Source organism: Eretmochelys imbricata, chromosome 4, assembly GCF_965152235.1.
Source record: "Eretmochelys imbricata isolate rEreImb1 chromosome 4, rEreImb1.hap1, whole genome shotgun sequence".
Lineage (NCBI taxonomy): Eukaryota > Metazoa > Chordata > Testudines > Cheloniidae > Eretmochelys > Eretmochelys imbricata.
This window is the reverse complement of record NC_135575.1, coordinates 5,052,038-5,075,832: the sequence shown is the minus strand read 5'-3', so window position 1 is coordinate 5,075,832 and position 23,795 is coordinate 5,052,038.

Here is a 23,795-nt window from a genome sequence, read left to right as displayed (position 1 = left end):
TAAGTTGACGTACAGCCACCGCAGTAACTAAAGAGGTGGGTCATGTCCACACTATGCGCCTTCTGTCAGCGGTGCGTGTCCTCACCAGGAAATCATCCACCAACTTAACGGTGTGGGGCACTGACAGCTGAGTCCCACTACCCCGGACTGACAGCTAGAGCCGCCCCCCGCCCCGCACCACGGCTGACAGTCTGAGCCCACAGCTTGATAGCGGGCCGTCGGCCGCCCGGGGCCGGGGGGCTCCAGCCGTCGGCCACCAGGCTATGTAATCAAAGCAGTGGCCACATAGGCACTGCATCGCCCTACTACATCGACCTAAGCACTCCGCCTCTCCCGGAGGTCGGCGTAGTGGGTGAGTTCCACCAGCGGGAGCACCACTGTAGACCAGGCGCAAAGGCTCTGGCCCACTAAGGCAGTGGGACTGGGGCTGGAAGGGGAGTGAAGGAAGAATCCCTCTACAGGTGACCCGCAGGAACACAGTGCGGCTACAAGCACCAGCGTCATCGCCTTGGAGGTGGCAGCTAATTGTGTGCCACTGGAGGGGGATGCAGAGCCCGGCTGGACTGGTCTGGGCCTCACCACCCATGGAGTGCCAGTCACAGGGCTGGAGCAGAGAGCAAGGAGCCAGAGGAACTACGTAGTGTCAGATCCCCAAGGCCCCCTCCTCCCCCGCACCCTCCCCCATGTAACAGTGTGCAGGGAATTGGGCTCTGGGCTATAGTGCAGGGGCATGTGCCCATCCCTGACCTCCCCTTTGCACAGTGGCAGAGCCCCAGTTCTCCAGGAGAGCCCCCCGGCCCCGCCCACACTGGGGAAGCAGGCTGGGCCCTCGGTGCATCTTCCACAGGGAACCCAGGCTAGCCCTGTGTGGCTCTCTGCCCCCCCTCTAGTAGTCAGACCACGTATGGCACTTTAGGACTGCAGCCAGTCCCTGTGGCGTGGCTGGTACAGTCCTGGCCCATATGGGGAGAACTGTGTTTCTAGTGGGGTGAGGGTCTGGAGCACTCACATAGCTCTCTGCCCCCCTCTAGCAGTCAGATCACACATGGCAGGTTGGGACGCTGCCAGCCCTTTAGCCGAAGCCCTAGAGCTTCATGCATTTAAATCCCGTGGCCACGGGTTCGGTCCGCGCACAGAGTCGAGTGGCTAATGCACCTTTCAAGTGAGTAGCATGCGTGTGTTTGGAAAGCCCTTGAGCTGGATGTGGCAATCTGGCTCTGGTGTCAGGATTACAGTGTTCTCAACAGCCTTTCGGACACTCTGGCTCAAAGCCTGCCATAGGGACATGCGACCTTTATTGGTGCTTTCTCCCCTCTGTTTGACAATTGATCAGTGTCTCCTGTGCCTGGCACCCAGGAAGCCTCGGTTACCTCTCGGCCGATAATCGCCTGGGGTTACTGGTTTCAGGCTTCCTTCAGCACCCAACAACTCACAGTCATCGAGCTGAAGGCCAGGAGGGCCCACCAGCCATCCAGTCTGACCTCCTGCATTGCCCGGGCCGCCAGCACCATGCAGCACCCACCCACTGAAATGAGATCTAAGCATCACCGCCCACAGGAGACTGAACCAGCCTGTGCCAGGGGCAAAGAATAGGAGAGCCCCAGGTACCCCTATGCCCAGGGCCCCTGCAGTGGCAGGGATTGATTACGGGACCCGTCCCCCAGGATGACCCAGCCTTCTCATCAGAGACACCAACTTTCCAATGTGCAGGAGGGAGCACGACCCTTGGCCCCGCCCCCAGCCCCACCCCACCCCCACCCCCACTCCACCCCTTCCCCCAAGGCTCCACCCACATCTTCCCGCCCCCACTCTGCCCCCGCCCTGCCTCTTGCTGCCCTATTCCACCCCCTCCCCCAAGCGCACCGCATCCTCGCTCCTCCCCTCTAACCCCCAGCACCTCCTGCATGCAGCGAAACAGCTGACCGCAGCGGGTGGGAGGCACTGGGGGGATGGGAGAGCTGATAGGGGGGCTGCCAGCGGGTGCTCAGTACCCACCATTTTCCCCCCGTGGGTCTTCCAGGGCTGGAGCACCCACGGACTTGTTGCCTATGCTTCTCATTGCTCTCTGCTCCCATCCCACTGCCTGGAGTTTTACCATTGAAACCAGTGGGAGCAGTCAGGCCGATGCTGAGCATGTCAGGAAATCTATGCATGTCTGTGCATGCGGAGTCTGCATTGCCATGCCCCAGGAAATACTGCTGTGGGTTGGAAAGCGTGCAAGGGTCGCATAGTGAGCCCTGGTTACTGGCCATGGAGGAGGTGCAAGAGTTGTGCTCTCTGTAAGAGACTTTCATGCACTACTTTTGTCTTTGAAAGTGGTTTCTGTGGTGAGCTGGCCCAGGCAGCTCCGATCCCTCCAGGGCTAGTCAGTGTGGGTCAGGTGACTTCAGCTCTAGGAGGGGCTGAAGGCGATGATGCAGTCCTTCCACTAGGACAGTCACATCTGTTTCTGAGTCAGTTTGAAAGTCAATAATCCTTCCGTGACCATTCAGTTTCACTCTGCAGGCAGGGTGGGTGTCATCACATGTGACAGATCCCAGAACTGGTGGCTCTTGACTGTCTGTAGTAGTCAGTTCCCTGACTGCCTTAGAGTGACAAACTCCTGCAAAAGGTCCATAGTTTGTGCATGTATTACAGTATCTCCAACCTGTCTGTGATGTTGAGCCCGTTTGGTTTTGCAAGAATGTCTGCATACGCTCTGGGGCAACATCCCTTTCCATTAGCAGCAGGGTGCATGGTTTGGCAGTTTGACAGGACTGCACCTGTGGTCAGTGGAGACCCTGCAGTTTGCTTGCCTGTGGTTTCCAGGAGAGAAGGCTGCTGGCCAGGCATTCATTGCTGGAGGTGTTGGACTCTGGAATTTACTCCTGCCCTCCTTTAGCCAGAGCTTGGCTTTGTTCATCTTCTGGGAGCACTGCACAGCTCATCTGTTCTCCTGGGCATTTTGGGGTAGTCAGATAGGGGGCTAGCTAGCCTGGGAAACAAGCAGGGAGAACTGGAAGTCCTGGCACAATCAAGGAATTATGATGTGATTGGAATAACAGAGACTTGGTGGGATAACTCACATGACTGGAGTACTGTCATGTCATGGATGGTTATAAACTGTTCAGGAAGGACAGGCAGGGCAGAAAAGGTGGGGGAGTTGCACTGTATGTAAGGGAGAAGTATGACTGCTCAGAGCTCCGGTATGAAACTGCAGAAAAACCTGAGAGTCTCTGGATTAAGTTTAGAAGTGTGAGCAACAAGGGTGATGTTGTGGTGGGAGTCTGCTATAGACCACCGGACCAGGGGGATGAGGTGGACGAGGCTTTCTTCCGTCAACTAACGGAAGTTACTAGATCGCAGGCCCTGGTTCTCATGGGGGACTTCCATCACCCTGATATCTGCTGGGAGAGCAATACAGCAGTGCACAGACAATCCAGGAAGTTTTTGGAAAGGGTAGGGGACAATTTCCTGGTGCAAGTGCTGGAGGAACCAACTAGGGGCAGAGCTCTTCTTGACCTGCGGCTCACAAATCGGGAAGAATTAGTAGGGGAAGCAAAAGTGGATGGGAACCTGGGAGGCAGTGACCATGAGATGGTCGGGTTCAGGATCCTGACGCAAGGAAGAAAGGAAAGCAGCAGAATACGGACCCTGGACTTCAGAAAAGCAGACTTTGACTCCCTCAGGGAACTGATGGGCAGGATCCCCTGGGAGGCTAATATGAGGGGGAAAGGAGTCCAGGAGAGCTGGCTGTATTTTAAAGACTTATTGAGGGCACAGGAACAAACCATCCCGATGTGCAGAAAAAATAGCAAATATGGCAGGCAACCAGCTTGGCTTAACAGTGAAATCCTTGCTGATCTTAAACACAAAAAAGAAGCTTACAAGAAGTGGAAGATTGAACAAATGCCCAGGGAGGAGTATAAATATATTGCTCAGGCATGCAGGAGTGAAATCACGAAGGCCAAATCACACCTGGAGTTGCAGCTAGCAAGGGATGTTAAGAGTAACAAGAAGGGTTTCTTCAGGTATGTTAGCAACAAGAAAAAGGTCAAGGAAAGTGTGGGCCCCTTATTGAATGAGGGAGGCAACCTAGTGACAGAAGATGTGGAAAAATGTACTTAATGTGTTTTTTTCCTCTGTCTTCACGAACAAGGTCAGCCCCCAGACTACTGCACTGGGCAGCACAGCATGGGCAGGAGGTGACCAGCCCTCTGTGAAGAAAGAAGTGGTTCGGGACTATTTAGAAAAGCTGGACGAGCACAAGTCCATGGGGCCGGATGCGCTGTATCCAAGGGTGCTAAAGGAGTTGGCGGATGTGATTGCAGAGCCATTGGCCATTATCTTTGAAAACTCATGGCGATTGGGGGAGGTCCCAGATGACTGGAAAAAGGCTAATGTAGTGCCCAGCTGCTGGCCCCCGCCCCAGGCTAGTGCCCCCAGCCTTGGAGTAGGTGCCCTGGAGTGATAGGAGGCAGGGAGGGCACGGCCTCAGTCCCCCAACCCCAGGAGGGCAGGTGGTGTGGCTGCAGGACCTCCAGCCCCACAGCAAAGGGAGAGCAGATGGCGTGGCCCAAGCCGGGGCCACCCCAGAGGGAGACTGGAGCAGCCGTACTGAGCGGAAGCAGGAGGGGGAGGGTTTGGGGGCGAAGCGTGAGCGGGGCCATGGCTGGCTGTTTGGGGAAGCATGGCCTCCCCCAGCCTATGGTACCCACACCCCATGTCTGGGACCAACATGGCTACAACACTGGTATAAAGGAGACAGATCGGGAACTTATATTCACCCTCTGACAATACAAAGATATGGAAACATGCAAGGACATTGAAAGAGGGCCAGTTCTAAACAGACGAAAGAAATACTTTACACAATGTGCCATTCGCCTGTGGAACTCATTGCCATGAGGTAACATTGAAGCCAAGCACTGAGCAGGATTCACACAAGGATTGGACATTTCTCTGGATAACATATTCATGTGTATAATAGTATGAATTAAATAAAGAGCAGCCTTGGAAGGGCCAGAAACTCTCCTGCTTCAGAGCATAAGCCAGCCTCCAACTAACAGGGGCTAGAAAGAAGCCTTCTCTGGGGATAGGTTATCCCATAACTGTGGGGGTCCTTGCACCTTCCTCTGAGGCAGCTGGCAGACAGAGGATGCTCGAGGAGTTGGGCCCCAGCTCTGATCCAGTCTGGCACTTCCATGGTCCTAAAATTGCCATGAAAGTCAGCAGAAAAAGACAGGAAGAAATGCAGTGCTCGGCCAGAGGTCCCGCTGTGTGATTGTGAGACCCACCCACCCCTCTCTGTGTGAGGCAAGCGTCCGCCCGCGTTCCTTTGGCAGTCTGGGACTGGCTCAGGGCGACCAGACGAGTCAGCTCCTGCCAAAGGGAAGATGTCTTCCAAGGGGGTTCAGAGGTTTTAGTCATTTAAATCCAAAGCTCGCCAGAAAAATGTTTTTCCGTTTGGAAACAGCCTGTCCTAAGCACACACAGCTCTCTCTCCAGACTCTATCCCAGTCAGCTTCTGTCAGCAATGGACACCCAACAGTCAATTCAAGCACAGCTGGAAAGGCGGCCACAGGGTCAGATTCCAATCTGTGACAGTGGTGTGAATGCCTTTTCAGTGGAGTTACTCCCCATTCATACCGGAGTATCTGAGGCCTTGTCTACACTGGCAAGTTGTGGCGCAGTAAAGCAGCTTTCTGGCTGGAACTCCCGGGCTGCACCCACTGCCAAGCCACTGAGTGTGCAGAAACGGGCAGCTGCAGCACGGTAAAAAGACCACCCCGAGAAGAGCCATTCAGCTTTCTGCACGGGTGCCTCAGCGCTGCGGTGCCAGAGTGGACACCCTGGTCGATACCTCGCTGCGATTGGCCTCTGGGAGGCAGGGCCGTCCTTAGGCGTACGCAGCTGCCTAGGGCGTTAACCCTAGATTGCCCCAAATTTCATGGTGCCCTAGGCAGCTGCGTGCTGCATACGCGGCAGCCCCAGCCCCAGTGACCAGCCCTATCCCTCGGCTGCCCCCCCCCGCGGGCTGCACCCACCTCAAGGGGCAGGGCCGTCCCTAGGGGGGTGTGGGGCCCTGGACAGCTCCCACCTCTTCCCCTTTCCCCCGGCCCGCCCCCATTCCACCTCTTCCCCCAGCGACCCCGCACGCACCGGCAGCAGCGAGAAGTGGAGCAACCCGGCCCCAGCCCGCTCCACTCCTCCAGCTCCCACTTCCCGCCGTCGGTGAGTGCGGGGAGGCTGGGGAAAGGACCCCCCCCCCCCGCTGTCACCGGCGGCAGGAAGCGGAGCTCCGTGGCTGGGAGCTGGCGGAGTAGAGCTGGCTGAGACCGTGCTGCTCTGCTTCCCGCCACTGCCGTGAATGCGGGGGTGAGGGGGATCCCTTCCCCCAACCCCCCTTCCCCGAGCGACAAGGCTGGGGCCGGGGTGAGGGAGGCGGAGCGGACTGCTCCCAGCTCTCCGCTAATCTCCTGGGCCACTCTGGGCCCCCCAAAAGTGCCCCCCACAGCTCCTGCCTCCCAGATGCTGGGGGTGGGGGGAGGCCGGGGGGGCTGTGTAAGGCACCCAAATGGCTAGGGACGGCCCTGCCGGGAGGTGTCCCACAGTGCCTGTTCTCGCCTCTCTGGTCATTGGGTTGACCTCTACTGCTCGGCCCCCAGGTGACCAGCTGTGAGCCCCACCCCTTCAGTTCCTTGGGGGCAGAAGAGAAAGAGGGGCTCTGTGGGACAGGTGCCCAGAGTGCCTGGCTCCAAATAGCGCTGCCCGGGCCACACGCGGGATCACGCTATTGCACAAGCAGCGGACAGTGTGAACACACAGCCGCGGTTTCCCGTCCGCACGCTCTGAGCCAGGCTGGAGCAGCCGGCGCTGTCTTTCCGCCAGGGAAGACAGACCCCAGGAGCGGGCTGTGGCCTGCCCAGTGCTCTGAGCAGTTAGCTGTTTGCGAGGAGGGTTCTCTGCTGGTCAGATGACAAGGAGTGACCGCATTTGCTGGGCTCCTTTAGGGAATGGACACTGTCACACCTGGCTCTTCCCAGCTACTTACAGCAGCCAGTCACTGCGCTTATCGCAGAGCAACCCTGCCCCCCTACCCTTACTGAACACCTCGGGGCTGGGAACGAGAGGCAGGCAGGGGTTAAAGGAGATTGAAACGGGCGGGGAAGTGCTCACCTGGCCAGCCAAAGCAGATGGGGGGGCCCCCCTTGTGCTCTGGCAGAGAAGGGTGGACACTACATTGATGACATCTTTGTCATCTGGACCCATGGGAAAGAGGCCCGTAAGGAATTCCTCCAGGATTTCAACAATTTCCACCCCACCATCAACTTCAGCCTGGACCAGTCCACACAAGAGACCCACTTCCTGGACACTACAATGCAAATAAGCCATGGTCACCTAAACACCAACCTGTACTGTAGGGCTCCATACTCTGGCCGTGGAGACACGCACCTCTCTAGGAGTCAGAACACAGTTATTGCAGCTGGTGGCCGTAGCAACAACACCTGCTCAGCAACTTTACAGGAGGCAATTTATAGCTTTAATCTATGGGCGATGAGAAGCAGCATGAGTCAAAACCCAGCAGCTGCTAAGAATAGCTCTCATTTACCTCGATGACATGAACCAAAATAGCCCTAATTCTAGCAGCCTCCACAGGCTGATCAACGTCACTCAGTGATCAAAATTAAAAAGTAACTTGATAAATGGGGCCGAAAATCGCTGTCATCCCAAAAAGAGCGATATGCCACCACTTCCACCCCAGGGGCACATTTCATTGGCACCTCTACAAATGCTGAGCAAACAATTAAGCCCCTTGTGAAGTTTCTGTGGTTGAATGGGGTTCTTCCGGTTGTGCAAAGAGGTAAATTTAGCATAAAGAAGTTGGGTCATAGAATATCAGGGTTGGAAGGGACGTCAAGAGATCATCTAGTCCAACGCCCTGCTCAAAGCAGGACCAATCCCCGACTAAATCATCCCAGCCAAGGCTTTGTCAAGCCTGACCTCAAAAACTTCTAAGGAAAGAGATTCCACCACCCTCCTAGTGAAAAAGCTTTTCCTAATATCCAACCTAAACCTCCCCCACTGCAACTTGAGACCATTGCTCCTCGTTCTGTCATCTGCTACCACTGAGAACAATCTAGATCCATCTTCTTTGGAACCCCCTTTCAGGTAGTTGAAAGCAGCTATCAAATCCCCCCTCATTCTTCTCTTCCGCAGACTAAACAATCCCAGTTCCCTCAGCCTCTCCTCATAAGTCATGTGCTCCAATCCCCTAATCATTTTTGTTGCCCTCTGCTGGACTCTTTCCAATTTTTTCCACATCCTTCTTGTAGTGTGGGGCCCAAAACTGGACACAGTACTCCAGATGAGGCCTTACCAATGTCGAATAGAGGGGAACGATCACGTCCCTCGATCTGTGGGCAATGCCCCTACTTACACATCCCAAAATGCCATTGGCCTTCTTGGCAACAAGGGCACACTGTTGACTCATATCCAGCTTCTCATGCACTGTAACCCCTAGGTCCTTTTCTGCAGAACTGCTGCCTAACCACTCGGTCCCTAGTCTGTAGCGGTGCATTGGATTCTTCCGTCCTAAGTGCAGGACTCTGCACTTGACCTTGTTGAACCTCATCAGATTTCTTTTGGCCCAATCCTCTAATATGTCTAGGGCCCTCTGTATCCTATCCCTACCCTCCAGCATATCTACCTCTCCTCCCAGTTTAGTGTCACACTTCTAAAAGCATTCACCAAGTTTGGGTGTCTGGCTTGAGCCACCTAGGGCCCCATTCTCTGAGCTGCTATGTTGGCACTCAGCACTGCTGAAAAATCAGGCCCTAGCTATTGAGTGGGACACCCAGCAATTAAGGTACCCCAAATCAGTGGGCACATAAAGCAAACTCTTTCCCCAGATTTCCCCGCAGGACAGTGGCAGTGTTACTTCTCAGCACTGGCTTGACACTAGCTGGAATTACAGCTCGTGAACAGCAAGGATGGATGTAAATTTTCTTATCTTGTTTCCCCTCGAGGTTGATTAAAGTTGTGTTGCTAAAATGAAAGCGTGTTAGATACACAGGAAAAATACATCTTAGAAATGCAAACACTGTAGATTGCTGGGGGAATAGCTGGCTTAAAGGCTTCTCTGGCCATAGTAATACACGCTTGAAGGCAGCACCTGCATCATTGTTTGAACGCGCATTATAGTCAAAGAAGGGCTTGCATGCATCAGTGAGATTTCTAACAGCTCCCTTCTTTCTGTGTTTCCCATCTCCCTGTAGGATAGTGTGCTATGGCACAGTCTCCTGGGGGACTTAGCCCAGCGGCTAGCTGCTTACTGCAATGCCTGCTGGGCTTTGACGGACTAATTTAAATAACTAATGTTGCTTGATAAGATACACAATGTTCCCTTCACCAATTTGCACACTACCCCTCATCCCCATTGCAGACATGCTCCCTTTGGGCCCTCAGTCCCTGCAATAAAGATAAGGGACCTACAAAAAGCTGCACCTGTTTCATGTTACAGGAAAGAGCCATTTAATCTACCCACAACAGAGATAATGGTCACTGAGCTTGATTACCATGCCTCCTGGTAACTCAATACAATCAGTCAGCTGGGAAGGAGGCTTCTGTTTCTGTTTGGATTGAATTTGGTATTTACAGGATTAAATAAAACTCTCTGGCTGTAGTACCCAGCACAGTGGGGTCTGACCCCGGCTGGGGACTCTGGGTCCTGCTGCAGTACAAACAACCACAAGTAATAAACATAAGCAAACAGTTATGAAGTGTGATTCCCCCCTGGGAGAAACCGCATGGAGTGTGAAATCCCCCATTCGCTGGTTAACAAAGAAAGACTGTTCCGATCAGACGACAGTTCAGAAATCAGCGTCAGATGGAATTTTCCCCGCGTGGCTGTGTCTGCATCTTTTGACTGCACTCTGCCGTGAGCAGCATGGGACCCAAGCCTCAGCGGTTCTCCATCTATTTGCCATTCTGGGCTGCGTATGCGGCCTACAATGTGTTATGTGGGTGGCATCCAATCCTACCTGTATGGCCCTGAGGATGTCACATGCGCTGCAGCTGTGTGCTGCTTAGGCCACAGGGGCTGCAGGTTGAGAACCGCTGCATCAGACACACTGGGACAGAGCCTTGGATATGTTTAGGCTCCTCGTTTCCAGTGATTTCAGGGGAAGTTAGGAGCCTAAATATCTTTGAGAATCTGGGCCCCAGGGGTTATTGCAGAGAGGCCAAGAAAGTGCCATTTCCCCTTACAGCACCTTCCTCCCAGGTATTGCACCGTGGGAGTTTCTCTCTCCGACCTTGGCCAGGCCAGCAGAGGCAGCCATCTTGAGGGAAGGATAGGAGTACAACAGCAAGGATCTCTCTAGCTATAGTGAGGCCAGTCCAGTCACGTGCACTAGGAGCCAGATCCAGCGTTCACTGCAGTCAATAGGAGCCCTTGTGTTGTCTTGAGTGGGCACGGGCCTGGGCCTAGGAGTGCCTTGGTGCTGAATAGCATACCAGGGTAGGCTGTGCGATATTCCTTGACTGCAATAATGGGAACTGCTAGGCCTATTGTTTTAAGAAGAGAGCGAGAGGAGCCATGCAATGACTGTGCTATGGAAAAACATTATGGGGTCTAATGCCCCCAAGCATCCTGCTGTTTCAGAGAGGGGCTGGTGCTTCAGCAGGGAGAACAAGCCTGGGGGCCATGGAGTACTCACTAAACCATCTGTGTCAGGGTCCATCGAGAGCCTCATTGAGCATGCTGGCGGCAGGGCGAGCGCCCAGGCCAAAAGTCTAGGCTGAAATATGTGTGGAGAACGCCAGCCCCTGCTCAGAATGCGAGGGGCCCATGCTTACCCCGCCTATGGGTATTCTGGTACCGGGCCAGGTCCTTCTCTGGGGCTAAGGAGCACAAAGGCACAGTTCAAGGAGGAACGCCAAGCCCATCTCTGCACTCCCCAGTCACTAGGGTACATTAGCCTAACTTGTGCTGTTGGCTAACGGTGTCAGGGGGCCACGTCTGCGGCTGGGGGAATGGTGCTGCTGTTCCTCCAGGGGTGCCCAGGCTGTCAGCGAGAGGGAGAGCTATGCAGGGATGTTGGTTCAGGCCCTGCTTTGCCTGCTGATCTTGTGCATGGGGGTTACCTCTCAGGGCTCTGCGCTCAGGTTCTGCCCCAAACAGATGTACCAGAGCAGGGATCTCAAACTCAGATCACCATGAGGACTAGTACATTGGCCCGAGGGCCGCATCATTGACACCTTGTCATACAACGATACAAAAGTATAGCCAAAAATGAAAAAAATGAAGAGTAATATCGTATGCTATTAAAAGTCAATGTATTAACTTTTTAAAAAGTTAAAGCTAAGCTATTACCAGCAGGAGAGAAAACCTTTTGTAGTGATAAACACCCATTTTTTTCATGGTCTGTGTGTATAAAAACATCTTCCGTATTTTCCACAGTATGCATCCGATGAAGTGAGCTGTAGCTCACGAAAGCTTATGCTCAAATAAATTGGTTAGTCTCTAAGGTGCCACAAGTCCTCTTGTTCTTTTTGCGGATACAGACTAACATGGCTGCTACTCTGAAACCTTTTTAAAAACTGTAATGCGAAGAGAGGTTTTAATAAACTATAAACACTCAGCAATGCACCTCACTCAAATGACAAAACACGCATTTACTTTTAGAATTACTTTGGTTAAAACCCCCTGCGCTGCCTCCAGCCCCGCCCCCACTCCACTCCTTCCATGAGGCCCCACCCCTGCCCTGCCTCTTCCCACCCCTTCCCCAAAGTCCCCGCCCCAACTCCACCCCTTCCCTGCCCCTATTCCAACCCCTTCCTCAAATCCCCGCCCCTGCCCCGCCTCTTCTTCGCCTCCTCCCCTGAGTGTGCTGCATCCCCGCTCCGCCCTCCTCCCTCCCGGAAAGTCCTAAGCGCCACCAAACAGCTGTTTGGCGGTGGGAAGTGCTGGGAGGTAGGTGGAGGAGAGGGGACGCGATGCGCTCAGGGGCAGGGGGAAGGAGGGGACTGGAGGGAAGGGAGCTTGGCTGCCAGTGGAGTCGGCACCTATGGCAGGCTGCAGGAAATAACTCCGTGGGCCGCATGTTTGAGACTCTTGTGCTAGGGGATGGTTATGGCACAAGAGACCTTCAGCTACAGTGGTGGTCTCCAACCTTTTTATACCCAAGATCACTTTTTGAATGTAAGGGCAATTCAGAATCTACCCTGGCCCTTCCCCGAGGCCCCGCCCCTTCCCCAAAGCCCCATCCCGCTCACTCCATGCCCCCCTCTCTCTGTCACTCACTCTCATCCACCCTCACTCACTTTCACTGGGCTGGGGCAGGGGTTTGGGGTTTGGAAAGGTTGCGGGCTCTGGGCTGGGGACGAGGGGGTCGCAGTGTGAGATGGGGCTCTGGGCTGAGCCTGGAGCAGGGGGTATGGGGTGCAGGAGGGGGTACTGGGTGCTGGCTCTGGGAGGGGTTCAGGGCTGGGGGTTGGGGTGCAGGAGGGGGTTCTGGGTGCAGAAGGGGGTATGGGGTGCTAGCTCCTGAAGGAGGCTCAGGGCTGGGGGTTGGATGCAGGAGGGGTTATGGGGTGCTGGCTCTAGGAGGGGGCTCAGGGATGGGGTTGGGGTGTGGCCTCCCGCTGGGCAGCACTTACCTCCGGTAGGTCCCGGTGGGCGCAGCAAGGCTAAGGCAGGGTCCCTGCCTACTCCATCCCCACACCGCTCCCAGAAGAGGCCAACACACCCCTGCGGCCGCTGGAGTGGGGAGGGCAGGGGGCATGTGGCTCCATGTGCTGCCCCACTGCAAGCATCACCCCCACAGCTCTCCCGGCCAATGGGAGCTGGGGGGCCGGTGCTTGCAGGCAGGAGCAGCACACATGGAAGGAGACCTCTGCCCCCCACCTCCGGGGTCACCAGGCTGCAGTGGCCCCTTTCAGGAGTGCTGTGGGGCCAGGGTAGCCTTAGCCCGCCACACTGCACTGCTGCCGGAGATTGCGATCGACTGGGAGATCCTCTAGGATCGACCAGTCAATCGTGATCGACCGGTTGGTGACCACTGAGCCTCAGAGAGACATTTGAGAGGCCAGGCAATAACTCAGAATCAGCCATCGTTGCCCAGATCCCGTGCATTGGCAAGAGAGGCACGAGCGGTTTAAAAGCCCTTTCAACGTAATTGCCACAGGTCCCTTCTGGAGCTGGAAACACTCAGGCACAGGCCTGCCTGGGGATCCTGCCTTGGCTAGACGGCCTCCGTGGGCAGAGCCAACACCAGCATGCACTCCCCTCATGCGCGGGCAAAGCCCACGGAAGGCAATGGGACTCTAGCTGGAACAGGAGCTGAGTAAGGCCCGCGGCTATTGGCCTTGAGGGTGGGGAGCACCAAGGGCTGTGATTTCTGGGGTGTGACTCCCAGGAGCCCCCGCTGGTGGCGGGATGACATCACTGCAGAGGCGATGTGATGTCCTAGCAGGATGACCATTTCCAGTGACGGCATGATTGAATGAGAGGACATCAAAGGCATCCAGTGCCTGCATTAGCAGAGCTATGAGTAGAGAAAGGCCAATGGGCATTTTCACTGAGGTCTTTGTCAGCGTCTGATTGCACTGAGAACTGATCCGCTGATGTGACGTGCCTGGAGCCCCGCCCCTGCAGCAGACCAGCCGTGTCTTTCCGCTGCTGGGCTTGCCCCGCTCCGGGGGTGCACCGAGGAGCCTGCCTGGCTGTGCTGTGGAAGTGGGGCTGCACGGTAACATGGCCAGCACGCTAGTTCCTCCAGGGGGCGTTGTGGGTACGGTGCAGCACGACTCACGCAGGGGTCTTTCGTACGTGCCATTGGGCTTGCCGCTCCTCTTCCCCACGGGCCTGCCGCAGGAGATGGGGAAACACAGGGTTTGCCAACCTCTGGCTGAGCCTCAAGCACAGGGCATGCAGCACCAAAGACAGCGTCAAACAAACAAAGCTTGCCTCCACCCCCATCCAGGTGCACAGGACTCACCCTGGCTGTGGGACCACCATCTCCCGGCACTACATCCGGCACGTACCTAGGGGCACGAGGAGCCCTGGCCTACGTGACTCGCAACACTTCCAAGCCGGCATGCCTTTTCTCCTGGCGTAGCGCACACCTGTCAAAGCCCGCAGACGGGGCTATTGTGCACAGTGCCACAAGCACTTCAGATTTTCCACATCATTTCTCTTCCTGGTTACCGTGCTCAGCGAGGTAGCATTTTCAATGGCCCACTAGAATATTAATGAATAGCAAACAGAGAGCAAACCACTCTCCAGAGTGTATTCTATTTGTATTTTACAGCTTGGCATTGTACCAAATCATGCCCAGATGGGCCATAACTCCTCACCCCTTGAGCTGTTTCCTTTGCGCTGTAGCTGTCACCTTCCTTACTCTGGTGATGGGACACAGACAGTAACAATGCAGCTTTCCCAAGCTTCCTCTACCACCGGTTTATTACCTACTGGTCCCCACCATTGCTACCACTGAGGCTGATCCCTGGTGGTAGCAACCATGGGAGTGCTTGGGTAGATGTTCGACAAGGTGCCAGGAGCAGCTGTTCTGAACACCCATGTCCCCTAGACCAGTTCCGGGCAGGCGCAGATGACCTAGTGGATAAGATGCAAGCAGCCAGTGTACACCGGCGCTCCTGGCTTTGCTAGCACTGATGAAGCGGAACTGGTGGTAGCAACAGTGTGAAATTTACAGAAAATTGGATTCGCGTAGACACCCCTCAAGCAGCCAGGTGTTCTCCAAGTTGGCCCTTAATATGGTGCAGAAAGCACCTGGGGTCATATGGGACTGCACTGTCTAGTTTCCTAGGGTCTGCTACTGTTACCAAACGTTTCAGAGTGGAGAAAGGAACCAATGATAAGGGATGGTTTAAATCAATCACCTTTTGCCACTGTGAGGCAGCAGAAGGGACACCAAGAGCCAGACTGCAGCCATTTCGTCTGATGGGGAGGCTGAAGGGAGCAGCAGTCCCATCTTGCACGTACAACCCAGACTCTCTCTGCATTCCCAGGGGGCTGAAGGGGAGAGAATGGTTTGGGAAGAAAAATGGCAACATGCCTACAGCATACTGCCCCTCTGACAAGTTGTCACTATTTTCTCTGCTGAAGATATACATGGGATCAATAAAGGCAGGCTATAATGGGGACCCTGTGCAGCACTACAATGATATCCCTGCATCACTTTCCCTTACTGGGCTTTCAGTAAGTCCAATGAGGCTGATGTATATTGAAGTGCCCCTTCAGGGATCTAGCTTATTTAACCCAAAGATGGAACATTACACAAATAGGCCTCAACTCCAGCATTCTAGCATCCTCAGCATCCTTGGTCCAACCCCCCTCAAGCCCAGGTCCCTTATCAGAGAGGCCCTCTTGACCCAGAAACCTCTTCTGGTGCCAGGGCCTCTTGTCATCAGCTGGGGAAGTATCTCTCCTCTTGAGTCAAGGTCCCCACAGAGATCACACTATGACACCCCTTCCTCAGGACAGCATATAATGCCTTTGATTGGGGGCTCCTGCACCCACCTGGATAAGTCCTTCCATTGGAGCTCCTCCCTTGCAGAGCCTCCCGCACCTAGGAGCGCTCTTCCTTGGTTTCCTGTCCTGGTGAGGCCCCTCACCAGCTCCCCTGAGAAGCCCTCCCCTTGGGAGCTCTCTCTTTCTGCATTCTGGGGACTGGTCCTCTCCCCAGGAGCCCTGATCTGTAGGGAGACCCACTTGGTGTAGCTTCCTAGCCAGCCCCGGAGGAGCTTTTTCCCCAGGTGCTCCCTCCCTGCTTTCTGTCCTGCCGAGCACACAGGGCAGAAGTTAATTAGTTCTGAGTTATCCCCAGATGGATCCGGGCTGGCTTGTTCTCTTCAGCAGAGCCTGTCACAGGTAGGCCAAGCACCTGGCCACCTCAGGGGTCAGCTACCCTATGACCCAGGCTCTGTGGGAACAGAGGGGGAGATTTCTTACCAGGGTGTAGGAAAATCAGACACTCCAGACACCAGCCTTGTGCATGGTTAATATATTAATGTGGCTGAGAAAGGAAACAGCCACTCTCCCTTCTCCCCACAGAGCCCGCGGGTGTCTCTGGCAGCAAGGCGGAGATTTAGCAGTCCCTCCTGGAGGCCACCTCAGACCCCAGTGCCCCAACAAAGCACAGGGCATGCAGCACCAAACACACCATCACAGCCTGATTGCCCCATCAGTGGCTATGGCAAGACCGTTCCCAAATGAAAATTGGGTTCCCCCTCAACACACCTCGATTGTGGGGCCTAGGGGCCAAAGCCACAGCTCTGGTGCTCATCAGCGACTCCTGACTGAGAGATTCATTCATCTCCATCCTGGTGTTTCTAGGGCTCACCATTGCCCTAGGGTAGGAAGGCACCAGCTCCCCTTTGGTCAAGCACGAAAAGTTACTCCTGACACCTCCAGTTATTGAAAGCCAGCTGTGGACCCCGCCTTCCCCCTGTGACCAGGCTCCATGTGGGGTGCCGGGATTTCATGAGTAGCTGGGCCAGGGACATACACAATGGCAGCCTGGCTGGTGACCTTCCCTCGGGATTGGTGCTTGGCACTGTGCCCGCCCTCCAGCCTGACTTCCCTCCACCGACTGGCACCTAGCCAGAAAAAAGCCCCGGCGGGACTAGAATGCCGTATATGACACAACCCGCAGGTGGGAAGGGCTTTGGCTTCACCCGACTCTGCCCTGAATTATTTGGCCACTGCCCTTGACAGGCTGCTTGTTTGAGACTGGCCTGGCCTGATTCCCTCCCTGTACTACCTACGCTAGCAAGCTCAGCCCAGCTTTGTCCAACAGTACTGTCTCCAGGTGGCTGCAGCTGGCTCTTGAGTACGGATGGTACCTCCAGGCTTACAAATAAATCTGCTCCCTTTTTCAGCCTATGCCAGTTCAGCATCTGCCCTATGGACTATCAAACGGGCCGTCACTTGCTAGTGTGGAGTTTGGCCACTTCTGTGTTAGGCTGTGAAATCATTTAAAAAATGTACAACAGCGGTGCAGGCATGTTGCTTTCTTGGCTAGGAAATGCTATTTGCAGAGGTAGGCACCCTGGGAAACCAGCTGTGCAGGCCACTGTTAGCGACCAAAAGGGCAGGTGACAATTGGCTGTGAGGGATGGGAACATGTGGTAACTGTGTTACCAACCCCACATCAAAACTTGCCTTCAGAGATTGTTTCTCTGTGACTTGGAGCACGGAGTACCATTTGCTCCAATGAGTGCAAACCATCGTTCGGAGATCATATTAATAGATAGGGTGCAGCAATGAGTAGGTGAGATTTCACAGCATGACATACTTCCCCAGTGGACATGCTTGGCTGCAGGCGTTCAGCACTGGCCTGACACTGGTCCCATTGATCAGCTCCCATTAATTTCAATGGGAGCAGCATGAGGCCAGCAGTAAATGCTGCTGAAAATTCTGCCTTTTCTTTACAGTGAAGTAAGTTAAGAGCATTGGGTGCAGAATTCGGATTACAACTTTTGTTACAATTAACGGGAGAAATGCTAATACATGGCACTGAAAATTTAACCTATTGCACAAAGACCTAATTCAGGTCATGGCAAGTTGGGGATGTGTGTTTGAGTCATGTTGGAATCCAGATTTTTAGAGGTGCTTGGATTCAGTGAATTGCTCATTGGCACAAATGTAAACACATCAGATAACCACATGATTAACAGCATCCCACTAAAATGCAGCATTCATAAGTCTCATGCCCTGTAACATTAACACAGTCTGACATGGGACACATCTGATCATAGCAATTAGAGAATAGATGTTCAGATAAGCTGATAAAACAGTTATTGGGCTCAGGAGTAAAAGGGTGAAACTCTCTGGCCTGTGGTCAGACTCGATGATCTAATGGTCCCTCCTGGCCTTAAAAATCTGTGAGCCTATGAGTCAGTGTTTAGTGAGAAGTCTCTGTTCTGAATTTGTGCAGGATGGTTCTCAGTCCGAAAAGGCAAATACAGGAGTTCTTAAAGTCCCATTGGCAGTGAGAACTGAGATCCTATTATCACGTTCTTAGGGAACTGTATTTAAACACATGCTTTTCTGGACAGGGGCCAACATGAGTTCAAATCTCAGAAGGCTCTCTTTTCTGTGAGACACAGTGTGCAAAAGCCTCATGTCTCATGACAACATAGCCTCAGAGCAGACTGTAAGCAGGGCAATGGGAACAAAAACAAATTAGGAACAATTTTTAAAAAATCCAACAGTAGATCATAGAATCATAGAATAATAGAATCTCAGGGTTGGAAGGATCTCAGGAGGTCATCTAGTCCAACCCCCTGCTCATTGGTGTAGATGTTATACCAATGCTACATACATTTGATTCTGATTTTCAACATCTTTTTACCTTATCTGATCTGTATCCAGTCACTAGCTAATACTTGCTGGGTCAGTCACCAAAATAGATTCCTGCATGCTTACTCGAAACCTGCCCCACCCTCCCCGCTTTTGTAAGTAGAATGTGTTTATTAGTTACAGAACGGCTGAGCCTCTCGGTATCCATCCCACAAGCGCGTGGTCTCCACCTTGAGCCCAAAGGACTAGCTGAGGCCAGCAAAGTATCATAACTGCAAACCTAGACCTGAGAGAGCCTCTATTTCCAGCATGCTCTTGTCACGATACTCTCATGTCCTGCCTTACACTACCATTGCCCTGGGCGAGCATGCCACACATGGTGCCAGCACTGAGATTTACTGCAGTGCAGCGGCCCCGTGCTGGGCTGATAGCTCTGGGCCCCCACTGTCACTGGATGGTGCCAGAAACCGATAGGGGTGATCAGGCTGGCCTGGAGAGGAAAGTGAGACCCAGGGACTTTGATGCCAACTGGCAGAGGGCACAGGGTACATAGGGCTACAGGGATCCCCTGAGGTCACTGACAGGGGTGATGTAAGGTCTCTGCTGAAAGCCTGTGCCACACTGGTCATCATAACCATTGTGAGGTGTATGTATGGCGAATGTGTGAGGAGTTACGTCTACATGCTGAATATTATGTGCACTAGGCCTTGTAGTTAAAGGCAGGTCACTCAAAGGCAGCGTGTCTTGAACAAACGTCTTCAGGCACGAGGGAGGAAGCACTGATCTCCTGGGTGGGCGACTGTGGATGATGTGTCTTACAATAGACACCTGTGAGCCTACTGAGCCAATGAGGAGCTTGCGGAGACTTCAGGAGGAAATTATCAGGAAGAGGTGCGCAGCGGGGGGCGGGGTCACCCCGTTTTCAGGTGAAGATCAAAGGTCTGATCAGGTATATCTGGGGATGCAGAGAGATGTCCTTGCATCCTTCTGTCTGGGAGGACAGGCTGGCAGTGGGCTTGATCTTATGAAAGGGGGTTCTCCGCCATCCTGGCTGAAAATGCTGGGGAAAGGACTTGGGGTAGCTATCTGTAGGAGACAGGAGGAAGGTCTTGAGAGTTAAGTTTAGGCTCTTCAAAGCATGCTATAATGTTGTTATGTAACCATTTGCATCTGATAGTAAGCTGGTGTGTACTGTTCCTTTGGGAGCAGAGTGAGAGGTCGGTGAGTGTTCAGCGGGGCAGGGGCTTAGCGCTCCACAGGGATGCTGGGGTGGGTGTGTTCCTATCGCTAACCTTGTGCTGCCAGAGGCTGGTGGGATCAGGGAGCTGATCCATAGCATGTCCAGATGAGACTGCTCCATGCTAAGGGCAGATGGTGGTGAGGTGCCTTCCAACCCTGGGGAGTGTCACAGAAAGGGCAAGGCAATGGGTCAGCTGTCCCCAGAACAGAGACCAATGGGGCAGGCTTGCTAAAGCAGTCCCCAAGCTAGCTAGGGCCTCCACAGCAATATTCATCTGGCCTGAGCTGATCAGCGAGCGTGTGCACCCCTCCACCAGAGCCTGCAGAGCTGAGGACTGGGGGAGAGCACAATGCCATTATGTCCATGTTCTGTTCCCAGCTCCACCAGAACCTCTGACAGTGATGCATCATAGTGCAAGACCAGAAATGGCCAGACTGACAGGGGTGAGATGGGTGTGTCACAGGGTACCACTCACCACTAGGGCACCTCCTCTTGGTTGCTCTGGGGGTTAGCTCCCTCCAGGTCCAAGACTCCCTTTTGTCATTTGTTCACATGTCCCAGAGCCTCCCCCTCTGCAACTCAGGGCACGCCCTCTTCATGGCTTGGCCTCCAGCCTAGTCACTATAGTCCTCTCCTTCTGGGGTATCAAGGTTTCTCCATCCAAAAGGGCAGTCTTCCCTTCCTTCCCAAGTGGCTGCTAGGGGAACCCTGGCCCACTCTATATCCCCAGGTTCCATGCCTAGCAACTATGATCTGCTTGCTCCCAGACTCTGCTGCTATTTCCCTGGACTCCTTCCTACATCTTCTGGCTGCCTTCTTCTTTCTGGGAAAATTCCTTGGGTGGGGGGGTGGGGGGAAAGGATGATGATGGTGGGTCCAGTACATCCTGTCCACGGTACAATGTTTTATTACTTCTGTCTGTTATGCTGGAGTTGATAGATAAAAACTGCTGTGTTGGACTGAAAGGAGATGTTCTCAGTCCGTTTATAGCTTCTGCCTTCTGTTTCCTACAGCACTGGACACTATCTGAGTCACTGAAAAGTTATCATGGGAATGCTGGGAAAGCCACATCCCACCGCCTTGCACTATGGAAATGTGGGAAAGGGGGGGAAAGGGGGGGAAGTAGAAATGTTGATAATTGCCTGAAGTGAACTGTATAACATCTACAGTCACAGAATGGCAATTTAAAATGTTAACTGGTGCTACTACTAAAGACAGATCTTCCTTACATTGTAAAACAGAAGGACTAAAAACTCCCAACTCCCAATCCTGCAAACACTTATGGCCAGATTTTGCCACCCAGAGCCCTGGTCTACACTACAGGGTTAGGTCGAATTTAGCAGCGTTAGGTCGATTTTAAAATGAATGAATCTACACAACTAACCCTGTTCTGTCAACCTAAAGGGCTCTTAAAATCGACTTCTGTACTCCTCGCAGGCGAGGGGAGTAGTGCTAAAACTCGACCTTGCTGGGTGGAATTTGGGGTAGTGCAGACACAATTTGATGGTATTGGCCTCCGGGAGCTATCCCAGAGTGCTCCATTGTGACCTCTCTGGACAGCACTTTGAACTCCGATGCACTAGCCAGGTACACAGGAAAAGCCCCGGGAACTTTTGAATTTCACTTCCTGTTTGGTCAGCGTGCAGTCCCCCCAGAATCGCAAATGAGCTTCAGCATGGACTGAAAGGGAGACACTGGATCTGATTGCTGTATGGGGAGAAGAATCTGTGAAGGCCGAACTCCGATCAAAAAGAAGAAATGCTAATATATATGCCAAAATCGCACAGGGCACGATAGACAGAGGCTACAACAGGGACACACAGCAGTGCCGCGTGAAAGTCAAGGAGCTGAGGCAAGCCGACCAAAAGACAAAGGAGGCAAATGGTCACGCCGGGTCAGAGCCCCAGACATGCTGCTTCTATGATCAGCTGCGTGGCATTCTAGGGGGGGACCCTACCATTACCCCACCACTGTCCGTGGGCACCTGCAAGGGGGGAGTTTCACTCAACAGGGAGGAGGATTTTGTGGAGGAGGAGCAGGAGGAGGAGGAGAATGTGCAGCAGGCAAGTGGTGAATTCGTTCTCCCCAGCAGCCAGGACCTTTTCCTCACCCTGGAGCCAATACCCTCCCAAGGCGGGATCCCCGACCCTGAAGCCGGAGAAGGCACCTCTGGTGAGTGCACATTTGTAACTACAGAAACCGATAGGGGTTTGCCCTGAAGAATTGAGATGCATTCGTGGCCAGTACAGCTACTGGAAAAGTCTGTTAATGTGTCTGGGGATGGAGCAGGAATCCTCCAGGGACATCTCTATGAAGCTCTCCTGGAGGTACTCTGAAAGCCTTTGCAGAAGGTTTCTGGGGAGGGCTGCCTTATTTCTTCCTCCACGGTAGGACGCTTTACCACGCCAAGCCAGTAGCAAGTAGTCTGGAATCATTGCAGCACAAAACATGGCAGCGAATGGTCCTGGGTTTGGTCGCATTCAAGCAACATTCGGGTCTTAATCTTTCTGTGTTAGCCTCAGGAGAGTGACATCATTCATGGTCACCTGGTTGAAATAGGGGGATTTTTGTAAGGGAACAGTAAAAGGACCCCATTCATGCTGGGCTGTTTGTGCTTGGCTAAAAGGGATCATCCCGGAGAATAGCCACGCGGCGGAGGGAGGGGTGAAGGGATCGTCCTAGAGAATAGCCGCGCGGTGGGGTGGGCAGAGATGTGTGCATTGTTCCGCTTGCATTGCTACAAGTGCCTGTATTGAGTCCACTTGGTGCTCCATGATGCGTAGCAGCCGCTTTGTGCTTTTGTGCCGGTGCTCCTCATTCTGCTGGCGGATCCTCCTGTCACTGTCCCGCCACTCCTGCACTTTTTGATTTTCATTACTGGAATGCTGCATTACTTCATGCAGCATGTCCTCTTTGCTTCTAGGTGGCCTCTTTCTGATTCTATGGAGTCTTTCAGCCGGTGATAACAGGGACAGTTGAGATCTCAAGGTTGCATCCGTAAAGGCAAAATGCAAACACTTAACAGAGGCAGCATTGTTCACACCAGACAGAGCAATGTTTCCCCTGTACTTAAAGACAAGCAAAGTCTACACAATAGCTTAATTTGTTGTGTTTCTTTTCACATAGCAGTTGTGTTTCTTTTCAATAAATTAATTTTCTTTTCAATAAATGGATTTTTTGGCTTTGAAAACATTCTTTATTATTGCATAAAGTAAAAGACACCTTAGCCCAGGAAAGAAACAGGCCCTGCAAGTCAGCACAGCAAACACAGATTCCTACTAACGTTGGAACCACTGCACTTCACTCCCGTCTGGTGGCTTTCAGCCTGAAATTGCTCCCTCAAGGCATCCCTAATCCTTGCAGCCCCGTGCTGGGCCCTTCTAATAGCCCTGCTCTCTGGCTGTTCACATTCAGCCTCCAGGTGTTGAACCTCCAAACTCCATGCCTGAGGGAATCATTCACCCTTCCCTTCACAAATGTTATGGAGGGTACAGCACGCGGGTATAACAGTGGGGATGCTGTCATCGGCCAGGTCCAGCTTCCCATACAGAGAGCACCAGCGGCCCTTTAAACGGCCAAAAGCACACTCCACAGTCATTCTACGCTGGCTCAGACTGAACTGCTCCTTGCTGCTGTCAAGGTTCCCTGTGTAGGGTTTCATGTGTAGGGTTTCATGAGCCATGGCATTAAAGGGTAAGCGGGGTCTCCAAGGATCACAATGGGTATTTTGACTTCCCCTCCAGTGATCTTCTGGTCTGGGAAGAAAGTCCCGGCTTGCAGCTTCCTGAACAGGCCAGTGTTCTGAAAGATGCGTGCGTCATGCACCTTTCCGGGCCAGCCTGCGTTAATGTCAATGAAACGGCCACAGTGATCCACAAGCGCCTGGAGAACCATAGAGAAATACCCCTTCTGATTTATGTACTCTGAGGCTCGGTGGGCTGGTGCCAGAATTGGAATATGCATCCCATCTATCGCCCCTCTGCAGTTAGGGAAACCCATTTGTGCAAAGCCAGCCACAGTGTCACACACATTGCCAAGAGCCACAGTTCTTCTGAGCAGGATGCAGTTAATGGCCCTGCAAACTTGCATCAACACAATTCCAACTGTAGACTTTCCCACTCCAAACTGGTTAGCGACTGATCGGTAGTTGTCTGGAGTTGCCAGCTTCCAGACTGCAATAGCCACTCACTTCTCCACCGTCAGGGCAGCTTTCAATCTCGTGTCCTTGTGCCGCAGGTTGGGGGCGAG